The sequence below is a fragment of the Dasypus novemcinctus genome, chromosome 5 (assembly GCF_030445035.2).
Source record: "Dasypus novemcinctus isolate mDasNov1 chromosome 5, mDasNov1.1.hap2, whole genome shotgun sequence".
NCBI classification, from domain to species: domain Eukaryota; kingdom Metazoa; phylum Chordata; class Mammalia; order Cingulata; family Dasypodidae; genus Dasypus; species Dasypus novemcinctus.
In genome coordinates, this window is record NC_080677.1 from 153,654,840 (window position 1) to 153,682,653 (window position 27,814).

General features: G+C 45.9%; 1 long non-coding RNA gene across 2 annotated transcripts in view; it reads right to left on the reverse strand.

The window, feature by feature from the left end:
- LOC111762603 (uncharacterized) overlaps window positions 1-22,773 on the reverse strand; it is a 72,867-nt gene extending 50,094 nt beyond the window's left edge. Inside the window, exons 1-2 of one of the 2 annotated variants that reach the window (XR_011648922.1) lie at window positions 22,678-22,773; window positions 21,767-22,083 (exon numbers count right to left, since the gene is read on the reverse strand). This is a non-coding gene — a long non-coding RNA (uncharacterized lncRNA). Of the gene's footprint in view, window positions 1-21,766; window positions 22,244-22,677 lie in introns of those variants that run through there. The other variant, XR_009185936.2, reaches the window with a different exon arrangement.
- Window positions 22,774-27,814: the final 5,041 nt, after the last annotated feature.

The window sequence follows — 27,814 nt, forward strand, 5'->3', positions numbered from 1 at the left end:
TTGCTACCCACATATTGACATTTTCCATTATTTGGGATCAAAACAAATCAAAAGTTGTATTAATTTGACACATTAAAAGCCACCCACCTGAGGTATGGGAGCCTTGTATGATGGTACGTATGTTTTGTAAGTTCACAAATTTCACTATACACTTACTGTTTATGTATGTACATGTATGTATGATACACTTCAATAAAATTTTATTTTAAAAAAATATGTAAGGGGGTGGGGTGGTGGGAAGCCAGCCACAACGTAATACAGGTAGGAAACCCAAGAAATGTTTTGAGGTATCAGTTTGATTTTCTGGGTGGTTTTCAGGTCACACGTCTGCCATCTAGTGGTAGTAATGATTACTGCAGACACTGTCAAACAGGTCAAAGGAAAGAAAAAAAGAAACAGCTATTTACTAAGGATTTACTGAGTGCCAAGCATTGCCAATGGGTACTTTATTTCTTCCTATCATTTAGTCTCTTCCAATCTTCTTTGTTGTGAATATTCACTGCTATATCTCCTCCTAACAAGCAGATGAAGAAAAGAAAAGGAGAACGTTCTCCTAAGGTCACATTGAAGTAGAATGGGGGGGAAAAAACAAGAGAGATCCAGAACTGGGGAGTTCTAAGACTCGAGTGTGTGAGCACCTTCTTCCATGACCATGGGGACTAAATGAATCAATGGATTTAAACATTGCCTGGGACTCACGAAGCCCATGAAAGGTATCTCTAACGATAACGCTGATCATTACAAGTTTCTTGAAGACAGAGTCCATGTCATATACTGCTGGCATCTCCTACAGTCCCTTGGTTAGTATGCACTCAACAAGTAAGTGCTGATTAATGGGTTAAACCAACCCTCTAAAAGCAGGGAGGTGGTCTGTTGGGATGGAACTGTCAATCACATAAAAAATCTCTTCTCTTCCAGTGTTTGAGTGCTTAACCCTAGGATCTGAGGCAGTGAAGTCAAACCATTGATTCAGGAGGGATGGAATGGGGTTCTAGAATAGAACTATATAAGAACTTCTAAAGGAGCTTTCCATCCCAATCCTGGCAATCAGAAGGTGTGTTTTAACTGTGATAGGAATGTCTGTTGGCCTATCAGTTAGAATGATAGAATAGAAAATCTGTCTAATAGGGACATATACTGTTTCCTTGGCAAGATGCCTGAAGATTGGTGGCTCAATGATTCCAGTACACTGGGTCAAAATCTGTGATTCTTGGGGTCTTTTCCTCATGTTCACAAAATGGCTGCTGCACTCCAGGTATCACATTCTCACACCATTGCAGGAAAAAACAGGGAAGGTAGAAATGTAACCTTCTTATAATGCTCTTCTATCTTTTTCCAGGAAGAAAATCTTACCCTAGACCTCCCCTGGTGTCTCATTGGCCAGAACTGGGTGACTTGCCCACTTTAGACCAATCGTGACTCATGGTTTATCCAGACCTACTTTCCCTGAGATCAGTGGCTCTCCACCTAACACCAGAGTAAAGCTGGAATTATGTTAGCCAGAGCAAGAGAGAATGGCTAGGGGAAGGCAGCTCACACTGTCTGCTGCAGTTGGTGACAAGGTAGGCAACAAAGCATTGAGAAGCATTTTGCTTTACTTGAGCATTTTCAGAATGCTCCCACAAAGTCTTCTCTTGCCATCCCAGCCTTCAGTGAACCTTCCCTGAGTATTAACAGTAGCAGTCACTTAGTACTTGAAGATGACATCGCCTTGTCCTGTGAGCTTTCTGCATGAATTAGCTCCTAAATTAGAATGTAAGATCCTGTACAGCTAGTATTATTTCTTAAGCTGCTTTATAGATTTTTAAGGATAAAAGCAATATTCTGCCTCTGAAAATCTCTAGTTAATGAATTATCCATTACAATTCATGTGAATATCTGCAAAGCCATCCACTTCCAGATCAACCTGGGAAGAGTGAATTGTACACTTAATTCAAAGGCATCACTTCTGATCCTCTCCATATTACATGGGAAGGATGAAGAGTTGGAGGGAGCCAGTCACACTCACAGGTCTTCTGAGGCTCTGGCTATATTAACAATAAGTAAGTAAATTAGTGAATGTCCACACAAAATTACAAAAATTGTAATATATTTTATTAATTGATGTTTAACAAATCAGCACTTTTAATCCATGCACACAACATCTAATAACTGTATTTTTGCCATCATTTGGAAAGAATATTAAAATTCTGAATTTGAGGCCCTTTCTGAGCCGAAGCACCCCTGGCTTCCCACATACACATTGGCCAAGTCGCTTAGCGCCCAATGGCCCTTGAGTTTTGCGTCTTGTGCGTTAACTGAGGCTAATGGGAATGTGAATCATGACAGAGAATTCCTACCAAGAGACAAAGTAGAACCAGAGGTGGTGGAAATGTTTGTCTAGAGACCAGACTGCAGCAGCTTTGACTCTCAGGGCCCTCCAACGCCTCCCTGGCGTTCCCCCAACCCAACACGTCCCCCGCGGGTCGCGCACTGGCTCCTTCCTCGGCCTCAAAAGCGCCTGCATGGACAGCCGCACTGCAACCTCCCTTACCCCCTCAAGTCTTTGCTCCCATCCTGTCTTCTCGATGATTCTACTACAGTCTTTTAGTTTTTGCCACCTGCTCTCTGTCCCCCAGCCCCCAACCCGCCTTACCCAGCTCCACCTTTCTTTTTACCCAGGGCATGATCAGCTCCCTGTGTCCTACATAATTTACTTTTGTGTTTTGTAAATTACTTATTGTGTGAGGGAAGCTGATGTGGCTCAAGCAACTGTGCTCCCGTCTACCACATGGGAGGTCCAGGATTCGATTTCCGGGGCCTCCTGGTGAAGGCAAGCTGGCCCGCGCAGGAGTGCTGGCCCATGCAGAGAGCTGGCACAGCAAGATGATGCAACAGAAAGAGACACAGAGGAGAGAAAAAAACAGACACAGCAGATCAGGGAGCTGAGGTGGTACAAGAGAATGATGGCCTCTCTCCCACTCTGGAAGGTCCCAGGATCAGTTTCCAGTGCTGCCTAAAGAGAAGACGAGCAGACACAAAAGAATGCACAGTCAATGGACACAGAGAGTAGACAATGCGGTGGGGGCCACGTAAATAAATCTTTTTTAAAAAAATTACTTATTGTGTGTTCTCCACACAGGCCAGGGTTTTGTGTCCTTTGTTCATGGGTATCCCTAAAGGCCAAGAAAAACTGCCTGGATTGTCTGTGGCCTGTGTACAGAGCCATGAGGATAGAAGTTGTGTTCCTACAGAGTGAAATACGAGTGGACGAGCACATCAAGACCCAGAGGAGGGAAGGCAGTCAGGACTCTGAAAGAAAGAGAAAAACTGCCTGGCCCAGACCAAATGTTCACTACGCGTTCGTTAACCTGTCCTGCTTTTAGAGCTGGAGGACACTAAAGACATCTGGTGGGGAGTGTGAAGTGGCTTTTCCAGAGATGGTGAGTTTTAGATAGAGCCAGGCACCATCCCGGGGCCAAAGGAGTCTACCTGCCCGGTGTCTGTCCACGTCGCCCTGGGCCCTTTCCCGGGTCTGCCCGCAGTAACTGCAACCCAGGCAGGACGTTGTACATGACCCAGGCAAGACCCAGGCGGCACCTGCTCCTTCTAGAGCTTATGGCAATTTGATGCTTGGATAGCAGAAACAAGGAGTCAAAGCAGAAGGCAGATGAGGCATGAGATCATCTCAAACGTTTGCCACATACCTACTGTGGGCTAGAAATTGTGCTGAGCAGTTGAGATTTAGAGAAGCAATGTGGCCCTAAGTCTGGAGAAAATGGCATCTGCTGGAGAGCAGGACATGAAGGCAGACACTTTCCAACAAACTTTGTAAAAATCACGTTAATATGGTGTACTGAGGGGCATCCAGCACCAAGAGGCAGTTAGCACAGGGAGCAGAGTGTCCAGCTGGAACTTTGAGAATGTCATTGCACAGCAGCAGGATTTTGGGGGAGGACAGCATTAAAAAAAGAAAAGGCACAGGGCACTTGGACTCTTTAGAGAATGTAGTATGTTAAATGACAGAGCAAGGAAACGGTAGGAGCAAGTTATTTACTGCACATGCAGTGTGGCTCTGGGCTGGCTAAATGGCGAGTGGGATGGAATTGCTTGTTACAATAATGGCCTTGCAGGCTCACCCTGTGGAAGCCACGCCCGTGGATAGTGCCCTTTCCCACGCCCTCCGAGAGATTTGCTTTGGCCAGTTGCACGTCGGCCACGATGTAACAAGCAGAGGTTTGCAAGAACCCTCGCACATCAGGCTTGTGCCCCTGCTGCTGAGTGCCCTCCTGCCATCCTGGGAAGCAGCCTGGGCTGGCCTTCTGGAAGACGAGAGCCCGCGGGGAGCAGGGGTGAGCTGTCCCAGGACAGCGTAGACCCAGCCTGCATGCCGGCCACCAGACGGGGGCAGTGCAGCCATCTTAACCAGCTGTGCCCGCAGAGCTGCCAGCTCATCCTGGAGAGCAGCCAAGGGCCGAAGAGCTGCCCTCTGACCCCACAGAGCTGTGAGGAAAGAAAACCGTGTTTGTTTTAAGCCACTGAGTTTTGGGGTGGTTTGTTATGCAGCAATAGATCACTGATATCGGGGGCAAAACCAAGTTATTAGGGAGATAGGAAATACACACAGTGGAAAGCAAATAACCGGAGAAAAGTCAGCCAGGAAGGGGCTAGAAGGCCAGTGGCCTTGTGCCAGTGGTAGGGAGCTTACTTGGCTCCAGCCATACTGGCCTCTTTGCTGTTTCTCAAACTTTAAACCAGCTAGGCATGTTCCTACCCCAGGGCCTTTGTACTTGCTGTTCTCACAGCCTCACATACCCTTCAGGTCTGTGCTCAAATGACACCTTTCCAGGAAGGCCTACCCTGACTGTCGGATTGAAAATTCAGTCTGCTAAACCTTGGTACTTCCTACTCCCTTCCCTGCTTTGTATTTGCCAATGCACTTATCATCTTCCAATAGGATAGACAATGTACTTATTTATTTTGTTTAGCTTCTGTTTTCTCCCACCAGAATGTAAACTCCGTGCAAGCAGGAACTTTATTTTCTTCACTGCTACATCTCCAACACTCAGACAGTGCCCGGCACTGTAGGTAGACGATGACTTTTTGTTGAATAGATAAATGAGTGGGAAATTCTATTAATTGCAATTTTAGAAATATCTCTGCCAGCCCCCAAATAACCCATACAATGTAGATTTCACTAAAATTGTAAACCTAAGTGCAGGACTATTTAAATCGCAGAAGGAGCAGAAATTCCTTGTTACAGGAAAAAGGAGAGCCATCAAGGCATCTAAAGTCATGGCCAGGAGACACCCACCCAGATCGTCAAGATCCATCATGATTCCAGATCTTTTTCCCTGTTGTTTCTGCAAATATACTCATATTTGTCAGAACAGATTCCCCAGTTCTGGAAAATATGAGTCCATACAGTAAATGCAACCCAAGGGGCCCTTATTGATAACAGTATACAGGCTTTTAAAGTCCACATGCCCCTCCTAGAACTGCTCCTTCTCAAGCTTTCTGTGTCATTTCCATCTTCCCTCACCACCCTGCTTGTGCACCAGCCAGTTGGCCCAACCCATATCCTTGACCGCTTTGGACGTTTCTTGTCTCTGTGCCTTCACTAATGCTGTCTCCTTTGCCTGGAAGGAATAACCTTCCCCCAAATCCTTCCTGCTTGTCCTGGAAGCCAACTCAAGCAATAGTTTCTTGAGGATCTTCTCTGTCCCCACCCCAGCCCCACCTACTACGATAATCATTTGCACCGAACCCGCTGGTTTCCTTGCCCATCTCCCTTGGACCATAAACACCTTGAGACTAGCTGCTCTGTCTATTTGCCTGGACCTCATATCTCCAGGACTTAACAAACCTGGCAAATATTTGTTGAATGAATGTGTAAAAGATCACTTATGGCCATGTAACACAAACGATGCCCAGGGTACTTGGGACTGAATTCCTGAAAGCATAAGATAGAGAGATTTCTTTCCAAGGCTGATCCCAAGAAGGTGGGACTCAAGAAATAGCAGTTCCCTTTAAAGAACTAAACCACAAATATACTGGTGGGACCGTTATCTTAGTCTTTCCAAAGAGACAAAACTAATGTTGGTCTATGTATTTGATAAGCACAAATATAGACACAGTTAAACTCATGTGAGCCAAAACCAACCAGACTTTAAAAATGAGGAAAGGCCAAATATAGAAAGACTCCAAATGAGTCAAGAGGAAAGGGAACCAAATGTAGGGTGAGTCCAAGCGAGCCTTTTTATTTTAAGCAGGGAAGGAAAACCAGCAGCACAGGGAAACTGAATCTCCCCACTCCTGTGGGGGCAGGAGAAAGACAAAAGCAGTGAAAAGGCTGGGGTCTGGGACCAGGGGTCGGGGAAGGACCCAAGGGCTCTCCTTCCCTGCCGGCCACTTCTCCTTCGCTCCCCAGGCCCCTTCTCAGAAGAGACCTTGGCCTGGCAGGAACCCAGGGTGAAAATTTTCACAACGAGAACTCCTGATGAAGGAGGCAAGGCTCTTGTCACAGTTATTTCGACCACAAAATGACTTACACAGGCAGATTTCTCTCACTTCTTGTTTTCTGAATGTGTTTCAGAGGCTTGCCAAAAGTTAGTGTTGGATGCTGATTTGGGTTTTTATTTGTTTGTTTGTTTTTTAACTTATTCTCTTCTAGTCAAGCACACTTTTTTTCTCTGTAGAGCTTTCTCTGGTCTCTATGTCGAGGTACACAATTTCCGGAAAGTGAACAGGGAAGAAAAATCAGTACTTATCAGACAGAATTTGGCTTCCAAAGAAACTTGGCATATTGCTATTCCTTATTTTCATTAAGTTGGTGAAATTTCTATCTCACAGCTCCTCTTAACTCCATCTTCCAACTAAAGATGTTGACTTAAAATTTTGTTTTGAGGAAAAAGAACCAGTGACTGCAAGTTAATGGCCCCCAAACTGGAATAGCGGCTGTAGTTATAGTCAAATTAGGGCCTGTAGGAAAAGCCAGGAGAACGATTTTTTTCTCTCCAGAGGAAAGAGCGATTTAAGATGAAAATGGTTGGACCAGAAGGTGTTCTGGCATTTGTCCAGGGGCCTCCCTGGTAGGCTCTACTTGTGGCAATGGTGCTGATGGGCTGGTTGTTTGGTTAGAGATGAAGGTAAGGAAGGAAAAGACGCATCAGGAATCATCCGCACAAAGGGCCAACCTTGCCAACGTCCTCTGGAGGCAGAGACTGACACTGGAAACGCCACAGAGTAATCATTTCTTCTTGGTCGCGTATTTCCCATTTATTATTTTGGGTCCTTGCCATCTCATACAATTTCCTCTTTGAGCTGCTCAATAAATATTTATGATAGTTAATTAATTAAAGAGGGACTACATATTTTTTAAAAAAACGTTTTAAACACTGTTTTGTAATGATCTCAAACTCGCTGAAAGGTTGAAAGAACAGCGCATAGACTTTTGTTTTCCTGATCCAATTAAGAGTACGTTGCCCATGATGCCCAGTTGCACCCATATTCTGGAGCGTGCCTTTCCTACAAGTGAGCACGTTTTCCTTCAGAACCACAACAAGTGATTAGAATCAGGAAACCTCATCGATCCATTACTAATATCTAATCCTCAAACCCATTCAAGTTTCACCAACTGTTCCAATACTGTGCTTTAGAATAAAAATATCTAGGCCAGATTCCCTCATTTAATTTAGTTGCCATGTCTCTTTCATCTCCTTAAATCTGAAACAGTTTCTCAATCTTTCCTTGACTTTCAGAGCCTTGATACTTTTAAGGATTACAAGTCATTTATTTGGGGGAGTGTGCCTCAGTTTGGATTTGTTTGGTTTCCTTGTGATTTGTCTTAGTTTCTTGTCTGCTCAAGCAAATATCATGCAATGGGTTGGCTTAAACAATTGATTAGCTCAATGTTTTCAGGCTGGGAAAATGTCCAAACCAAGATGTCATCAAGGCAATACTTTCTTCGCAAATATTAACATTCTGGGGCTGGCTGCCAATGATGCCTTGTCCTGGGTTCCTCTGTCACATGACAATGCACGTGGTGGCCTCTCCTGGCCTCTCCCTTCTTTCCCAAGTTCTGTTGAATTTCAGCTTCTTGTTTCTCATGACTTTCTCAACTCTGTCTGAATTTCATTTTGTTTAAAAAGGACTACAGTAATAGAATACAGTAATAGAATAAAGTCCCAGCTTGACTGAGGTGGACTTAATTGAAGTAATCTCATCAAAAAGTCCTACTTACAATGGGTTCACATCCATAGGAATCGATTGAATCGAAGAACGTGCTTTTATGGAGTACATCCAGCTCCATACCAGTACATGCTTATATTCTGGTTAAGAAATTTTGGCAGGAAAATCACAAGATTGATTCAGGTGATGCACAATTTTGATTTGTCCCATTATTTTGATAACCAAAGTAAGGTGGCATCTGTCAGTCTTCTCCACTGTGAAGTTAATTTTCTTTCCCTTTGTAATTAGTAAATATTTACATTTACTCTATGTAAATATTCTCCTCCTCATCAAACTTCATTTTTGCCTTCCTTCATTTATATCAATATGTACTTACAAATTCCTGCTTCATTCTATGGTTTGTAAATTATTGCTATCAATTCTTTATTTTAATGGTCACATGTTTGCTTTTTTGTTGTGAGAGATTGTTCATCAACAACTCCTGTGTCTTTTTCACACATTCTCATAATTCTTCCTTCCTTTGTAGCCAAAAAGATGTTCCAAACTCACCTGGAATTTCTACAAGAAGCCCTAGTCCCTGTGCAGGGAGAATGGTATTTTGAAACAAAGATCTGAATGACCTGGGTACTAGGTAAGCACATTGCTAAAGGATGTCTCCACTCTCAGGACCTTGGAACAGAGCCCAAGCTCTCAACTATTGTTTCTGAAAGAACATTTATATCTTATTTATTTCTAGGTCTAACTATTTATATTAAAAACAATGAGTTCACACTGATACCTCCAATTCCAAACAAACACTGCAGGGCTTGTTCTATTTGTCTCCTTTTCCATATTTTTAATCCTCTTCTCTGGCCACGAGAAAACTGGCTCCCATTATCATCAATATATGTCCTTACTTGATCAATCCCCTTTTATGAAACCAATCTCCCTCCATTGCCACCATCCCACAATGCAAACACCCCCTCACCCTGGGTGGGCTTTGCACCCCACTCTGGACCACTAACGTGGGGTGAGCATGCCCTCCTCAGTTTCTCTAGACTCTGACGTCAGGCCACCTCCTGAGTTGGCTCCTGCCTCACCCCAGGTGGGCGCCAACCCCAAGCCAGGTCATCCTCCTGGGTGAGTCTCTTTCCTTGCCTTACTTGGGCTCTGACACCCTATGCCATGTTGCCCCTTCACCACACTTGGACTCCAAAATCTCATCCCAGATGACCCCTGCTCATCTCCCTCACTTCCCTCCCACCCCAGCACAGCTGTCCACCTTGATTGCCCCACCTAATGGCTTTGGGGCTGAAATGCTGGAGAGGAAGAGCTCGAGATACGTCAGATTCAGTCAAGGTCAGTTCTCATGCACTCGTATTTGCTCATTTGAACAGATTTGGGTTTTCAAGGCAATTGAATAGAAACTGCTCATTTCCTTCTGGGAATGGATGGCCTGAAAACCAGGTAGCTTCCCCAATCCCTACAAATGATAGCGAGGCTTACCCCCAAGTATAGGTAACTTAAAGAAAAGATTCAATAGAAGGAAATAGTTGGTGACAATGGCGATGATCTAGGTTGGTCCAGGCAAAAGCAGATGGCCAGGGGGAGAGCAAAGACGAGGTAAGATGGGAGCAAAGAGATCTGGAGCAACCAGTCAGGGTTCCAGGGCCTGGCCTGAGGATGGGCTTCTGGACAGGACCTCTGACCCAATAAGAAAGTTGGATGCCACTCAGAGAAATCCAGATAGGCACCCATTACAGAGACCAGGCCCATTTGTTAGGGTGTAGGAAAGGCTCAACCCGCAAACCACAGATTAAACCTGGCATGCCAGATACCAGATCTGTGTCAATTAGGCTAATGCTGGTGCCAAACAATGACTGGCCTGAGTCTGTTAACCTGCAGGAATTGTTAAGAAATTTGGGAGAGGGGTATAGACCTTCAAAGGGAGGTGTGTTTGCAAGTCTCCCAACTTCTCAAAGTTCAGTACTCACAAGACTTAAGAGTAAGTTATGGGAAGTGGATGTGGCGCAGGTGATAGGGCCTCTGGCTACCATATAGGAGGACCGGGGTTCGACCCCTGGGGCATCCTGGTGAAAAAGAAGAGGAGAAAGTGTGCCCGTGTGGTGAGCCAGTGCCTGCACGGTGAGCTAAGTGTCTGCACAGTGAGCTGAGTGCCCACGTGGCGAACTGAGTGCCCGTGTGATGAACTGAGTGCCCACACTAGTGCCAACATGGTGAGGCAAGTGCCTGCATGTCAAGCCAGTGCCCACATGGTGAGCCAAGGGCCCATACAGTGAGCCAGTGCCCACACCAAGTAAGTCCCGCAGCAAGACGATGACGCAACAAAAGAGAAATGAAGGGGAGAGTCAAGGTGAAGTGCAGCAGAAACCAGAAACTCAGGTAGTATAGTTGACAGGGAAACTCTCTCTACATCAGAGGTCCCCAGGATTGAATCCCCCTGAACTGTAGAGGAGGAAAAAAGGAGAAGAGAAGACAAAAAGAGAAATAGATACAAAAGATCACAAAGCAAATGGACGCAGACAGCGAAAAACAGCAGGGCAGGGGGAGGGGGAGAGGATGGGGGGGCAATAAATTTTTTTAAAAAAGAGTAAGTTACACTCATGGTTACAATTTATTATAGCAAAGACAAAGAGCAAAAGCAGCATGAAAAAGATATTTGTCAGTGGAGTCCAGAAATGTCTGGCACTGGCATCCTTCTTTGTCAGAGACGGTTGGAGAGCTCGCTGTGTCTGGCAGCAAACTACAGGGACACGTGTGGAATATCTCTGTCCATGGAAGCCCATGTGAATCTCAGGTTCTGAGGCTTATTGGGGTGCAGGTCTTATAGGTACATCCTGTTAGCACCTGGCCATGATTTAGAAACCCCAACAATAAAGTTAGGTGGCCTTCATCAGTCCTGATGTTTGTGCAAAGCAACACGATGATCTGATATGACTTAATTTCTTGCTCCAGTGTACATGATAAAATCATCAATCACTAACGTAGAGAGCACTCCAAGGACACATTCCCAGGGGTTGGCCAAGGTCAATGGTGACCCCTAGGAGACATGTAAGGGGTAAGGACCAGACCTATGGTGTTAACTCTTTCCTCACAGGAGAGCACAAGCTTAAATGAGTGAAACTCAGGAAGTCAGGAGCTGAAAATATTGAAAATTCATTCCTAAAAATGAACTCTCAATAAATTATCAACATCAATACTAACCAATCTCTAATTTAAACTCATCAACTGATATGAAATTCTAAACAAAATTAAATGGAAACAAATATTCTGTATTAGTCAGAGCTCTCTAGGGAAACAGAACTGATAGGAGATATCTATAAATAGTATGAAATTTTATAAACTTATCTCACATGTCTGTGGGCATGCACAAGTGCAAATTCTGTAGGGCAGGCTGCAAACCAGGGGCTCCAAGGAAGGTCTTTGATGAGTTCCCAGGAGATGCTGGCTGTCTGAAGTAGAAATGGGGATTCTCTCTCTGAATGCTGAAATCACTTCCCCTTTAAAGGCCTTCAAAGGATTGGATGAGATGCCAGTCATTGCTGACGGCAATCTCCTCAGTTGATTATATAGATGTAACCAGCATCTATCTATGCAATCAACTCACTGATGATTAAAGTCTATGAAATACCTTTATATTACAAGTAGCACAGGGAAGTGGTTGTGGCTCAACAGGTAGAGCATCTGCCTACCATAAAGGAGGTCCAAGGGTTTGATACCCAGGGCCTCCAGGCCCAAGTGGTGAACTGGCCCCCATGCAGTGCTGCGCTGCTGTGCACAAGAAGTACCAGCCCACATGGGGATGCGCCTGCATAAGGGTGCCCCTGCGCAAGGAGGGGTCCCTGTGAAAGGAGAGCTGCCTTGCGTGAAACCGCAGCCCACCCAGCAGCGGTGCCATACACAGAGAGCTGATGCAGCAAGATGACACAACAAAAAGAGACATAGATCCCCAGTGCCACCTGATGAGATTACAAGTGGACACAGAAGAACACAGAGCAAATGCACAAAGAAAGCAGACAATGGGTGGGGGGGGGGGGGGCGGGGAGAGAAAGAAATCTTAAAAAAAAAAAAAACAAGTAGCACAGTGTCTGCTTGACTAAACAACTGGGCACCTTTACCTGCTGAGTTGACACATTAGCCTAACCATCATGTATACCTAGGCACAAGTCAGGTAACTCCCTCTCACAGAAAAATTATAAGTGGAAAGCACTTTGAAAATTATAAAGCGTTATGTAAGTATGACTGCACGTAATGATCTGCGGGAAAGGCACGTGGGCTCAGACAATCCCCAGAACGAACCCAGCATTCCTAATAATGGATGATCTTGGATGCAGATGAATCAGAGGATGGGGCCAAGATGTCTTTCAGTTCTCCTCACTTTGCTGGTCAGTGTTAAGTACGCTTCATGTGGGCAGAAATCCCTCAATCAGAATCATCTTCCTTTTCTTTTATCCTACAGGGTCTCAAATTATCCTGCCATAGGCCACCTGGACCATCACATTCTTCAAAGTGGACAACCTAAGATACAGAAACCGCTCACTTTCTAATATTGAATTCCACACACCAGGAGTGTAGTGACTGTGTGTGTGTTCATGTCTTAATCCACCTTCCTGTAGGTATGAACCTTTGAAGGACCTTTGAAGATGTTATTCTTAGTTAAATTGTAGCCAGATTGGATTAGGGTGGTCCTTAATCCAGATGGCCCAAGCTTTATAAGCAAAGGAAATTGGACACAGAAGTGGAAGCCAGTAGAATCTGGAAGTCAGTAGATGCCAAAAGTCAGTGGAAATCAAGAGCAGACACAAAGAGAGAGAAATGGAGGATAGCTGGAATGTTACAGATTCCAGGAGAAAGCAAGCCCTGCTGATACCTTGATGATGAACTTCTAACCTCCAAAACCACCAGGCAATACATTTCTGTTGCTTAAGCCAACCCACTGTGTGGTGTTTGTCTTAGCAGCCCATGCAAACTGGGATGGTGTGTGTGTATGTCTGTGTGCTTTATTTTCTGAGCAACTGGCAAACACAACAGGTATGAAGAGGACAGAAAACCCTATTTGGTTTGCTAGAAGATAGCAGTGGCTGCATCAAGGCGTCGTAGGAAGTCTTGACCCTCCTCACCAAAAACCACACCAAATAATTTTTTAAAGAGTAAGCAAAACATATATATAGGGAGCTGGTGTAGCTCAACTGGTTGAGCACTGGCATGACACATATAAGGTCCTGGGTTCAATTGCTGGCTCTGGATGACTTTTTTTTTTATTTGTTTGTTTGTTTGGTTCGTTGTTTATATTTCTGGGTTATGATAGCACAAGCTGAATTTCCGAAGGGAAGAAACAAAGTAAATCTATAATTGAATAATTGGCTGAATTTTGGAAAAAGAAAAGTTTCCAAGTTAGTTATATAAAACTCAGTTAACTATTATATTCATGTGAATAAAATGTGCTTTTTTCTTAATCACATTTTTCTTGCTTTATTTTCCGGTGATCAGCTCCAGTCAGCTTGTGTTTCAGGTAAATAATTTTGTGTTTCGAGCATACTTTTATTTCTTTTTTAATTTGCCATCTGTATCCTATTTTTATTGATTTTTAAGATTCTAGTTAGAAGTGGGATACTTGCTACCCTGTGCAAGATAAGTCCACTCATAACTTTCCCACTGAGGCCCCATCTTCCAAGCAGATAGTCATCCCTAAGACTCTGCGATGTTTTGTAGTAGCAAGAAAATGAGACAGAAAACCAAGAACCTAGGTTTAAGTTTGGCTTTCCATTAGCTGACAGCACAATATTGGGCAGGCTGTTGAACCTACTGGAGGCTCAGTTCCTTATTGGCAAAAACTGAAAGGCTGAACTAGATGGGTAATTTCCGAAGCTGATGTGTATCAAAACCACTGAGGGGAATTTTTTAAAAAATAAAAACACCACCTCCTTCCCCCACGTCCCCACCCCCAGCCCCCCACCTCCCTCCCGGATATACTGAATCAGAATCTCTAGGGGAAGCTCTGCTGTAGGTGATTGTGAAGTGGCCCTTCCTGCTCTTCAGTCCCCTTCAAAACCCTCTTCTATGCCCACTATCTAGAAGCTTCTGTGGGTGTCAGCCTTCCACAGGGAAAACCCAGTCTTCCTCCTCATCAGGACTCCAGAGGACAGTCCCCACATCTCTCTACTGCTCCTGTTAGTTCCTTCAACCCTGGATGGGTACCCAGGTGTCCTTTCTTCCTTCGATGATATTTTAGTCAGCCAAAGGGGTGCTGATGCAAAGTATGGGAAATCTGTTGGGTTTTATAAAGGGTATTTCTTTGGGGTAAAAGCTTATAGTTACAAGGCCCTAACGAGTCCAACTAAAGGTTGATTTCTCACCCAAAGTCATTTGCCAAGTGTTGAAGCAAGATGGTGGACGATGTCTGCAAGTGTTCAGCCTTCCTCTTTCTTAAGGCTCCATGGGCCAGCTTCTTCCCACCTCAGCGGTAGGCTGGAGGGCTCATTTCTTTCCAGCTCAGTTGCTCTGGTCTCTTACAAGGTCAGCTGGAAACCATCAGGCAAATGGCTCATCTTTCTCCCCAGGGCCACAGGATCAAAGCTCTCTCCTCTGTTGTGTCTATGGAACTCTTTTCCTCTGTGTATTTCTTTTTCTGTGTTCTCCTTGAGTGAGCGTCCATTTATATAGCCCACCAAAGGGGTGGGGACTCAATCTTGACCATGCCCTAATGACATGGTTGAATCGAGCCCTAATCATAACACAATCAAGTAAATGTAAAATCTTCGAGTTTAATACAACCAAAGGGTATCATGCCCAGAGGAACAGACCAGTTTACAAACATAATCATTGTCTCTTTTTGGAATTCATAAATAATATCAAACTGCCACAGATGTCCTCCAGGCTGCTCTTCCATCCCTCTGCCCTGCTTTCCCTCCTTCTTGCCCCCAGAGCTATGCAAGTTGGTGGGGCGGAGTTCATTCTCTGTCCTGGGAGGGCATCAGAGGATTCTTAAATTATTCAGTTTCTGTGAGACATGCACACAGCAAACCTCTCCCAGCAGTCTTCATCGCTATTGACAGAATAACTTCAATAGCTTATGACTTTCTCTTTCAGAGGCAGATACCATAGAGATGAAGAGCAAAATCTACAGCCCAACTCCCTGGGCTCAAATCCTAGTGTGTCAACTGTGATTTTGGTCAAGTCACTTAATGTTTCCTACCTCAACTCTCCCATCTATAAAATATGAACAAAATAGTAACATAGTACCTGTTCCATTGAGTTTTTAAATTATTATTATTATTTCACCCTGCCCCCTGCCCTGAGGTGGCTCCCTCCTGCTTACTCATTGTTGTTTTTGCTCATTGTCTGTTGCCGCCTTTCTCCGCCCCTCCTCCCCTTCCAGCCCCCGCCACCCTTCCTGCCAGTCCCGCCCATATTACCAACCTACAATCTGCCCTCTTCCCCAGTAACTGCTTACGGCGTATTACCAGAGGTCTGCCCCCCCAGCTTTAGCCAATCCGCAGCCACCCCTCCGCCCTGCTCTCCCCTTCATACTCCACCCCCTTCCCTGCCTATATAACCAAGTGTACTTCCGCAATAAAGCAGACCCGTTCTTGCGCTCAAGCGGTCTCCGTGGTTTTTCCCCAACCGTGCGTCCCCCACGCCTGGAGAACCGGTGCTCCCTCTTGGGGCACCCCCCGCCGGTGGTTCGGCAGGAGCAAGCCCCCCCGACTCTTGGGCCTGAGCGAGGACAAAACCCTCTCGCTCAGCTACAATTGTCTGTGCTCATTGTCTGCTGGTTGGTTGTGCTCATTGTCTGCACTCATTGTCTGCTTGTTGTTTTTGCTCATTGTCTGTTTTTTCTTTTGGAGGCACCAGGAAAAGAACATGGAAGGAGGTGGGTGCTCAACTGCTTGAACCACACCTCCTCCTCCATTGGGTTTTTACAAGGATTACTATATATAAAATGTGCAAGAAAAGTGCCTGCACATTGTAACTGCTGTAAGTGCTGGCTATTCCTATGACAAGACTGTGGAATAGAGAGGACTGTGGGGTGTGAATGGGGCTGTTTTCATTTCCTAGACTGCTTAAAGTCATCCCATCAAATGGGTTCGACTTAAACAATGGGAATTTATTGGCTTACATTAGAGTCCAGGAAAATGTCCCAATCAAAACATCCTCAGGGCTATGCTTTCTTCCCAAAGACCGACTGCTGGTGATCCTTGGCTCCTCTGCCACATGGCAAGGCCCATGGCAGCATCTGCTGCTCTCCCCCTTCTCTTCCAATTCCATTGATTTCAGCTTCTTGCTTCCATGGCTTTCTCTCCCTCCCTCCCTCTCTCTCTCTCTCTCTCTCTCTCTCTCTCTCTATATATATATATATATATATATATATATATATATGTTCATTCCCTTCACAAAGGACACCAGTAATAGGATTAAGCCTCATCCTGAATGAGGTGGACCATGCTTTAACTGAAGTAGCCTCATCAAAAGAGTCTCCTTACAATGGCTCCACACCTACAGGAATGGATTTAATTTGAGACTATGTTTTTCTGGGGAACATAAAGCTTCAAACCACCACAGGGGCCGATGAACTCGTTCAATCATTTATCAATCTGTTATTGACCTCTTCTTGGATATATAGTATACCTAGTATACTGCAAAAAGAATCTCAAATTTACTTTCACTATGGTGAGTGTTTTCTGAGTCAGAAACTTTGGCTCTCAACCTCTTCCTTCCCTGAGCCCGAGCAAGCCAGCTGTGGCTTTTCTCTTGCTAACTCTTTAACAGAAAGTCACTTATTCCCTGACCAATGCACATTTCCAGCTGATGCTCAAAGTCAGTGTCTTTCCTTGGAGAGAACTGCCCTCAGTTTTCCTTACACTTGCTGTTACTACAGATCTTCCAAACTAAATCAGAAATTGCATGGCTGTTTATCACCCAACTATATATTGCTTTGGGAGTGTAGATATTTGAGGTTGCCTGATCCACTTTCCTCACTTTACAGATGGCCTGAGTTTCCTATGGTGACCACAGCAAAGTGCTATAAACCAGGTGCTTAAAACAACAGAAAGGTATTCTCTCACTGTCCTGGGGGCCAGAAGGCTCCAGATTCTAAGTAGAAGCAATGGCAGGGCCGAGCTCCTTCCACAGGCACTAGAGAAGAACCCTGGCCTCTTCCAGCTTCTGGAGGCCCCAGGTGTTGCTTGGCTTGTGGCAGGACCCCTCCAATATGCCTCTGTCTCCATGTGGCCCTCTCCTCCCTGTGTTTCTCCATTCTTGTGTCCAAATTTCCCTCTTCTTCTAAGGACTCCAGTCATTTTGGATTAGAGCCCACCCTAGTCCAGTATGGGTTTATTTCAACTAATTACATCTTCAAAGACCCTATTTCCAAATAAGGTCCCATTCACAGTTTCCAGGTTGACATGAATTTGGGGCAAGCACTATTCAACGAGTACACAGAGTTGGAACTCTGAAGCCAAATCACATACTCGGTGTCCACAACTCCTGCCTCTGGGCACATAGCTTCCTACAGGAGGCTTAGCTCTATCATGGACATTATCTGGCCCTTGTCCCTGGTACAGTAACACCGTCCTACTGCATGTTTATTATTTATGGATGAATCTGAAATCATTAGGGGTGTATTTCAAGTGGACCTGGCAAACCAAAGGTTGGGAGCCAGGATCATAAATTCACTCAAATCAATTCTTGGAGCACAGTTTAATGAACACTATTTGAGGTGGGCAAATAAAGGCATGAAGGAGGAAACAAACAAACAAAAAACCTAGGAAATTGAAGCCAATTAATTTAACATCAGTAGCTGAGAAAATAAAGATGCCCATTCTGTAATCACCTCCACAGGAATGTTATGAATTGAATGAGGCAGCAGTTTTCCTCTTAGACAATGAATCATGTTAAATTAACCAGACTTCTTTTGATGAGATTACAAATTGACTGCATAGAAGAATGTGCTAGCCATTGCATTTCTGTACCTGGTGAACCGAATGAGAAACAATTGCAATTCTCATCTTCCCCTTTGGGTTTCAACCAAGCAACTCAACACAGTTTACAGAGATCCAGACTCCATCAAATAGGGTCGGGAGGTCACTTGTCCCGGGGCTGGGTTAGTAAGTGATTGGGAGAGGTGAGAAGTGCATCTAAATTCTGGGCTGGGTTCCAACAAACACCCCAACCACCGCCTCAGTGGTATGGTGAAAGAAATGATCCCCGTCGTACCCACCCACCCCCAGCCTGCAGGGCTGCTGGAGCAGTAGCTCTGTCTGTGCAGATTGTTTCCAGCTGGCTTCTTTCCACTCACCAGGGGCTTTTCTCCTAGTAACAGTCTGGGCTCCTCTCCTGCGGATCCCTGATGGGCGGCGGGTTGAGTCACCGCATGTTATGACGGCTTTATTGAGGTGCTCCAGGAGAGAGCGCCTCTGGAGGATTGGGAGGGAAACCAAGCGGTGCTGAGCTGGGTGAGCTGTTTAAAATCACAGTGTTTGGTCTTGTTTTCCAGCTCTCAGAGGTAAAATCTTCAAGAGTTCCACTTTGAGGTTTTTGTTTTCCAGAAAGTATATACTGTGGATCTGGGCTTTTCCCCAAATCCTCCTCTTGTAATTTCAAAGTAAAAAATCTCCCCTCAATTTCAAATCATTCCAAACCATGTGACTTCAATGGAGCCAGAAATAAAATCTGGTCTTGAGTGATAACTGACCGTTTTCCCTGTTCCTTTCTCCCATCCCCTCACTCTAGGGTGCATGTTTGAGTTAGCTCTCTACCAGGAAGGAACATTCTCTCCAGATCAGCCCAGCAAGTCCCCAGCATGCCAGAGCTCTGTCAAGTCTGGGTGCTCTTCACCCACCCCTCAAAGAAACCATAACATTCGGCTGTCAGCCATAGCAGGCATTCACAGGGTCCCACCCACTCACCAGGGCCAGCTCCTGATGTCACTTACACAAGGTCCCTCCAAGAGGGCGTCTCTGAGGAGCAAGCCAGTCCATGAGGAGCAGGGACTTGGTAGATAAATGCCCCACCTTCCTCACCCTTCAGGGACAAGCTTTGAGACATATCCTACACAGACTCTCAAGTGTCCCCAGCAGGACAAAGGCCCTCTTGCAAATAGCGATAATCCACTCCATCACACACCTAAACACACTATTTGCACCCAAACATTGTCTCACTCTGGTTTGGGAAACTCTAACTAAAAACAAACCTTTCCCACTCCTCAATAACTCCCTGACTCCTCACTCTTATCCTTTTTTTTTTTAGGAGGTACCAGGGATTGAACCTGGGACATCATACATGCGAAACAGGCACTCAACCACTGAGCTACATCCACTCCCCAGTGAGAGCTGGTTTTTTTCATTTGCTTCTTTTGTTTTTAGGAGGTACCGGGACCTCGTATGTGGGGAGCAGGTTCACCACCTCTTGAACTACATCCGCTCCCCATTCTTCTTCCTTACCTCATTTGAAAAGAGGCAGGCTCTAACCCAAGGTTCCACCCTGTCCCTCTATTCTTGAATCCATCTAGGAATCTCCTACCTCTAGTTGATCTGCCCCCTCCGTACCTTGACATCCACCCCCAGTGGTTCCCTTCCCTCAACATACACAACATGCTGACCAACCCAAAGCTTCTCCACGGGGCATCTTCTTTACCTCTTAGACTACAGTCTCTCTCACGTGCTCCCTTTCTGTCCTTCAACTCCTCAATTTATGGACTCAAGCTCCACTTGCTATTTCTAACCCCTCATTGCCCACTTTATGCCGAAAACTTTTAAGTCCATTTTCCCTACGACTTCACAGAAACTGTTCCCTTGACGGTGACCTCACCAAAACCAGCATTCCCTCAGCCTTATTCCTCCTTGGTTTCTCCCTTTCCACCCACCTCCAATCATTTGCTAAGACCCACTGATTCTTCTGAAATGGCCCCACCTCTTTCCTTTCTGGGCCTCTCAAGTGCAGGCCCGTGGATAGACAATTGCAATGCCACCAGGCTGCTTGACTCTACTTTCTCTCTTCTGCAGTCTTCTACCCAGTGAAGCACAGCTCTGGTGTCACTCAGAACTTCAATGGGGAAGTGGATTTGGCTCAACTGATAGAGCGTCCACCTACCACATGGCAGGTCCAGGGTTCAAACCCAGGGCCTCCTGACCCATGTGGAGCTGGCCCATGCGCAGTGCTGATGCACGCAAGGAGTGCTGTGCCATGCAGGGGTGTTCCCTGCATAGGGGAGCCCCACGCGCAAGGGGTGTGCCCCGGAAGGAGAGCCTCCCCATGCAAAAAAAGTGCAGCCTGCCCAGGAGTGGCACCGCACACATGCAGAGCTGATGCAGCAAGATGATGCAACAAAAAGAGACACAGATTCCTGGTGCTGCTGACAAGAATGCAAGTGGACACAGAAGAACACACAGTGAATGGACACAGAGAACAAACAACTGGGGGAGGGTGTGGAAGGGGAGAGAAATAAATTTTAAAAAAATAAATAAATGTTTAAAAAAAAAAAATTCAATGCCTCCCATTGCCTATAGAATAAAGCACAAATTCCACTGCTTGGCTTTTAACCTCTTTGTGTCCTGGCCCTAACTCGCTTTTCAGGTTTTTATCCTTCCTTCCTACATAGGAATCAAATTAAATGACTCATCTTACCTTTTTCCATATACTTTCTAGGCTATTCTTTTTGCTTTATCTCTTTCTATTCACAGTGTACTCAACTCCAAGTCTCAGTTCAACCCATGAAGACTTTTGTGACCATCCTGGTTGGAAATATCTTCTTCTCCCTTAGAATCCTTAAATGGGAAGTGGATATGGCTCAAGTGATTGACCTCCTGCCTACCACAGGGAGGTCCCAGGTTTGGTTTCCAGTGCCTCCTAAAGAAGACGAGCAAGACAGTGAGCTGACATGACAGGCAGGTGCTGCAAGCTGACGCAATAAGAGACGCAAGGAAAACATAATGAGAGACACACAAAGCAGGGAGAGGAGGTGGCTCAAGCAATTAAGGCCTCCCTCCCACATCAGAGGTCCTGGGTTCGGTTTCTGGTGCCTCCTGTAAAGAAGACCAGCACACAACAAACAGACACAGCAAATGCAAGCAACGAGGGGGTGGGGAGAAATAAGATAAATCTTCAAAATAAAAAGAATCCCTAAATGCCAAATTTCTTAAACTTCCCCTGTATTATAGCCATCCACTGTATTTCCCTTTCTAGAGCATATGTTCCTTGGGGGTCAAAGACTGTGTTGTTATCTTTGGATCCCTCATTCTTATGCAAACAAGAAAATCAAGAAATTTCTGTGGAAGAAAATGTCCAGTTGCCTTTGAGGCAGTTCTACTCTAATAAACTAACAAAACAAAGCCCAGAACCTAAAAACAGTTGTCAATGCAACCCTTTCCTGTGTTCTCTTCTTCCTCTCTTCTCCGCTGCCATCAGAAACTTCCAGTAACACTTCCACACTAAGGCCCCCTAGCCTCGCCTGGCTCTTAGGACTGCCCATCGGCAGCTCCCTTGTTAAAGCCAAATGGCTTTCCTTCTCCCTGCCAGTCCTTGGCCCCAGAGATCCGGCAGCTCCCGTGGGATGGGAGGCGCCCAGAGGTGTGGCTAGGCAACTGTTCAACCTGCTTACCTCACTGCAGAGGCCCCGCGGCTCAGGGCTGTGTTGACGTCGGGGAAGGGGCCTCTCAGGAGATGCGCGCCAGCCTTCTGTTTGCTTGGAACTTTCCTCTCCGGAGCTTGCTCAGCCACACTCACGGTTGTGTGACAGCTGAATACATCTCTGCGTCCACCCGAAGGCCTGCCTCCGTTTCACCACCCCAGACAGTCTCCCCAGCCTCGCGAGGAACCGCCGTCTCCTCTGCCCCAGTGTCTCCTCCAGCCGTTCCACAGATAACAAAAACTTCTTAGAGAGCTTCATTCCGTCATTAGAGATGACGTTTAAAATACCTGGCAAAACCGCAGGTGCAAGTTAATACCACGGTGCTAATGACTGGGGCAGAACGAGGGCTGGGCAGGGAGTCTGTGGGGTTGTGTGGCCAGGTTTAACAAGGGTGTAGCTGAATAGGCGAAAGGGTCGGAATGAAACGCTTCGCAGGCCAGTCTGGGGAGAAGCAAAACAAGGCTCACTGGCCAAGTGTTAACTCAGGGCCGCTAGGGCAGGAGGAGGGCTCCCACCAGGCTGGGCGAGGCCTTCCTTCCTCACCACCTCCCTCCTTCTCCTCACCCCTGCTCCTCTGCTCCTCCTTTCTCGGCCTCCGCCTTGGGGCCCGGCTTCCAGGTGTTGCTTCCTGGGGCTCCACACCTGCACCCCCAGCCTCGCAGGTACCAGGAAAGGAGGCTCAACCTCCCCTCCAGTCCCCCACGAGTAAACGCAAATCAAAAAGAGAAGGGGGCCAACCGATAGGTAATGTTTTCATCGACAACCACGCCTTGCCCTCGTCCCTCAGTCTCAGACGCTCGAGAGAACACCACATAAACTGCCCTGAACCAGAAAGGCACGTTAGCCACGATTCTGTGGTGACTTTGCCGATGAAAGTTTACCTCAGCCCTCTGTGCTCCTGGGGGGAGCTCTGGATGGTGATTTCAGTCCTTTCAAAAACAGGCGTGAAGAGCTCGAGTCCTCATCCCTCCACTTGCTGTCTGTGGAGTGAGGCTGCTTAACCTCTCTGTTTCCTCTTTTATCAAAAGGAATGATTATGGCACATAGCTCATTCATTTGTTTAAATTGATTATTCCACTTAAAGCGCTTGGCACAGTTCCTGGCACATAATGAGCACACAGCATATGTTGGCAATTATGCTCTCTCCTTAAGTAGGTCGACCCAGTTATTTCCTTCAGTTTCGTGAAGCAGCATTTGTTCTACCATCACTCTGCCCTTCCAAGTCCCCAGCCCCGCCATGGCAACTCAGGGAGTGCTTCTGAGCTAACCCGAGGGCCTTTGGCATCCCCTCGTGTCACTGAAGTATCATCTGAAACTCATGTCACTGAAGTGTCATCTGAAACTGTTTTGACATTTCCCCCCGAGTTTCTCTTTTCTACTTTCTCTCTGGGCATTCTCAGAAATGTGCAAAGTGGCCTCAAATTCCCTCCCAGGAGACGCAGGGGCTCTCTTTGAAGATACGGGGTTAGGGTCCCAGGGGGGCCTGATGGCCCCTGCAGCAGCCTGGTCTTTTCCAGGTTCCCCCAGAGCTAATCCAGTTCTATGCAGGTGTATGCAGAGGGCGTGCTGGGCTAAGAAGGCGCTTGGTTGAGATGGTTTATGTTGTGACCAACCCGTGGTGGTCATTCACCATGATCAGGACCTTTTCAGGATTATTGGAAAGCTTGGAGGTTGGAGAGGACAATTCATAGTCTGTTCCAATGAGATCCGCTCTCTATCACGCAGTTTGTTGCAACGAAAGCAGGTCTCAGGGAGTTCTGTTACACCTACAAATACTTACTGGCCAGCTGGCAACTATCAGTTGTACAGCCTGTTCTGTAAGGTCCGGGAAATTGCGGCTCTCTGGTCCTCAGGTGCTCCATCAGGGACCTCGCATGGAAGGTTTGCCTAAGGCAGGTCAAGCAAAATTCCAGCAGCAGGTCTCAGCAGACCTCTCCAGGAATGGGTGGGAAACTCCTCTGGAAGCCGAAGACCCAGGAATGTGCTTTAAACTGGCGCCATTCCAGAATGCACCTGGGCGGTGGGCCCCCAGGACAGGAGGGTCACAACAGTGGGTCAGTGTTTGGAGCCAGTCTGCCACAGCTCCAGTCATTTCACCCCCGTGAAGTCATTTATAAACTCCATTATGCTAATTAACAAATCCCTGTTAATGATCAGAAAAAAAGGCGAATTGAAGAGCTTAGAGTTTTCTTCTCTGGAATATGGGTTTTGATTAGTCTTTCACCCCTGTTACGGAGTAAATTGTATCCCCAAAGAGATAGGTTCAAGTCCTAAGCCACCAGCCTGCGAATGTGAGCTCATCTGTGAACAAGGCCAAACTGGATTAGCTCTATCCAGTATAGCTGGTGCCCACATAGAGAGAGACACAGACAAGCGCTGCATAGACGGGGAGATGGCATGTGACGCAGGCAGAGACCGAGTGGCATCCCGGATTGCCAGCCAGCTGCCTCCAGGGCCCATGGTCCTCAGAGGCAGTGCTGGCACCTTGGATTTGGACTTCTAGCCTCCAGAACGGTAAGACAATAAATCCTATTGTTTAATCCAATAACCTGCTATTTGTTAGAGCCCCTGGCAAACTAAGACACCCCCAAAATTGTGCATTCCCAATTAATGATGAAGATCAAAACACACACACACACACGCACACAACCTTAGCCTAAGGACTTAAATCACAGACAATTCACAGTTTACCATGCTTCAAATCCCTTTTTGTGCTATTCAGGTCAGGAAAAGTGGCACTGCTTACTTACTCTTAGCCTCCAATCCAACCAAAAAATCAAACAAAACTAGCAGTAAAGTCATACAATGAGGGTCACACCACTGGCCAGTCTTGTGCCCAGTAACATTGGCTATGTGACCTCATTCCTCCAGTTGCTTGCTGGGGCACGTGCTGCTTATCTCCAGGTTTATCTTTTTGTTGGGGGCCCAGATCACAAATTAAATACAGGTAACTAGGGGCCTCATAAGAAGTAGAACTTGGGACCTCAAGCACCCTCTGCAAGTGGCTAGTGGGAAGGTGGTGTAAAGAGTCCTGCAAGGGGCCCCAAGAAAGGAGCTCTGGGGGGGACAGTACCTGGTTACAGGTAGTCAGGAATGAAAAGAGGCGGCCAGGGTGGGGGGAGCAGGGGAAGTCAGAATGGGGAGGTGTGGAAACCGTGGCCACGATGACCTTGGACATGATGAAATTCATCAGCTGCCTTAGCTCTTCCAGGGTGGGTGCTTCAACAGGCCCTGCTGACTGTTCCTTCTGGAGAAGCTGGGGCGGTGGTGCTCACTTTTCGGGCGAGTTCGAAGGGCCGTGTATGTGTGTGTGTGTGTGTGTGTGTGTGTGCACGTGCGCATTTACAGGGCTGAATCCAGGGGTCCTCACCTCATTCCATCAGTCTGTGGGGGGGGACCCGAAACTTGCATTTTCAAAAAGCACCACAGGTAACCATCCTGGCGCAGCAGGCCCTGCCCGTGAAGGCAAGAGGCCGTGGGGAGCTGACCTTGGGCCCGGGAGTTTCCTCAGAGGTCTGCGGATGTGCAGCGGCCTTAGTTCTGAGCACAGGTAGAACGCTACAAACGTTTAAGCCAGGTGACCTGCGTTTCCTCAACTTCCCAAGGACGTTGTCGTGCAGGGTAATGGGCCCGGTTTGTCTGGCATGAGTCGTGGCAGCCGCAGGTCTGTAGGGACGGTGTAGGGGTATTCCTCGTTCTCTGCACTTGACTGTGCGCCAGGTCCTCTGGCGGGGACCTTACGTGGATCTTTCTATTTAATCCTCACATTCAGGGCTCGCCCCGTTTTACAGATAAATGAGGTCAAAAGTTAGGTAAATTGCTAAAGATTATACCACTTCTGAAAAAGAGCAAGATTTAGAGCAAGGTGTCTTGTATGCTACCTTTCATGTAAGAAAGCAGGAGAAATAACAAAAAAAAATTGTATGTATGTGTATACATGTATTTGCTTATTTTTGCAAATAGAAACTCAGGAAGGTTAAACAAGAAACTAATGAAAGTGGTTACATATAAGGGAGATACCCACCTCCTTTTTAATATCTTTGAAGTTTGACCCATGTAAATGTTTTCTTTACTTTTTTAAAAAAAGGATTAATTGAAAAGGGAGAAAGAGAACTAAAGCTAAATATAAACCAATGTGCGTTATGGCAAGTTGATGACTTACTGTCAAAGAAAATAATTATTTCAAGTAACTTTTAAAAAGTTATTCTGGGAAGCAGATGTGATTCAAGCGATTGAACTCCTACCTACCACAAGGGAGGTCTCGGGTTTGGTTCCCAGTGCCTCCTAAAGAAGATGAGCAAGACAGTGAGCTGATGCAACAGGCCAGCGCAACAAGCTGACTCAACAAGAGACACAAGGAGGAAAACATAATGAGAGACTTAACAAAGCAGGGAGCAGAGGTGGCACAAGTGATTAGGTACCTCCCTCCCACATGACAGGACCTGGATTCAGTTCCCAGTGTTTCCTAAAAGGAAGACCAGCACACAATTAATACACAGTGAGTGCAAATAAGGAATGAGTGGGGAGAAATAAAATAAATCATAAAAAAAAATTAAAGTTATTCTGAATGCATCTAAGGAAATGGATTTATTCATTATAGTGTTTAATGTTTTCAAAGGAAGGGAAGAAAAAACTCTTTCAGTGTACATGGTCTGATGGAAAGGTTCCTGAACAGAAGCTATGTATGTTTGTTATGCAAAACACATTAAACCTCTTGCGTTGAAACTAGAAAAGTTTGAGAGAGGTCATTAAAAGGTATTGGGGGAAACAGCCATGGCTCTATCAGTTGGGCTCCCATCTACCATATGGGAGGCCCTGGGTTCGCATCCTGGGGCCTCCTTGTGAAGGCAGCTGGCCCACGCCCATGGAGAGCTGGCGCATCAAGATGACCCAGCCAAGAAACACAGAGTAGATACACAGAGGGAGACACCTCCATAGATACAGCAGTGGTCCCGGGAAGAGAGATGAGCCATTCACCTGAGAGTTTCCAGCTGATCTTGTGAAGAGAACAGAGCAGCTGAGCCTGGAAAGAAAGGAGCCCTGGGAAGAGAGACGAGCCTTGTGCTGCATGCAGCTGAGATCAGAAGAAGCTGCGCCCACAGAGCCTTAAGAGGAAGAGGAAGGCTGGACCCTCGCAGACGTCACCTGTCATCTTGCTTCAACACGTGGCAAGAGTTTGGTAAGGAAGTAACCTTGAGTTGGACTCTTCAGGACTTTGTATGTGTAAGCTTTTACCCCAAATAAATACCCTTTATAAAAGCCAAAAAAAAAAAAAAAAAGATGACCCAACCAAAAAGGGAGACAGACAGACACAGAAGAACGCACAGCAAATTGACACAGAGAGCAGACAGCAAACAAGCCGGGGACGGGGAGGAGAGGGGAATTTTAAAAAAAGGTATTGGGTGTTTGTGGTATGAACAAACGGAAAAGAAATCTTTTTTTTTTTTTCCTTGGCGTAATCTCAATTTCTCTTCTGTAAAATGGGGAAAAGCAATGAGTGGGTAGGCCCAAAACTGCCCCCTCAGTGGCCTTTTGGCTACCACTGTGATTAAAAGCTTATTTTTATGAATTACCTGTCAGGAGGAAGAGCACTGGCTCTTGGATTCACTTTGTCAAAGGGGTCTCCTGACCACACTGTAAAATTATAAATTTTTTCTCCATCCTTTTTACCTTTTTTCCCCTTCTTCCTGGCACATATGACCTTGACAAATTACATTATCTATTTATTTTTAAGTCTAGTGTCTGTTCTCTACTAAAATGTAAGCTTCACAAGGACAGTCTTACTGAACGACAAAGTAGGTTGTCGTGAGGATTAAATAACCCGTCAGTTGACCCATGTCATTGCTCAACTAAACGTGAGACTTAGTTCTCCCATAAACAGTATATCTAGCAGGTTTTGAACTTTAGTATTACTTGTTGTCTTACATAAATTTTTAAAAAATAACGTTTTCCATTTGGAAAAAAACAAAGCACAGCAGGTAATTCATTTCATAGTCTGCGTTTTGAAGAACATTGACG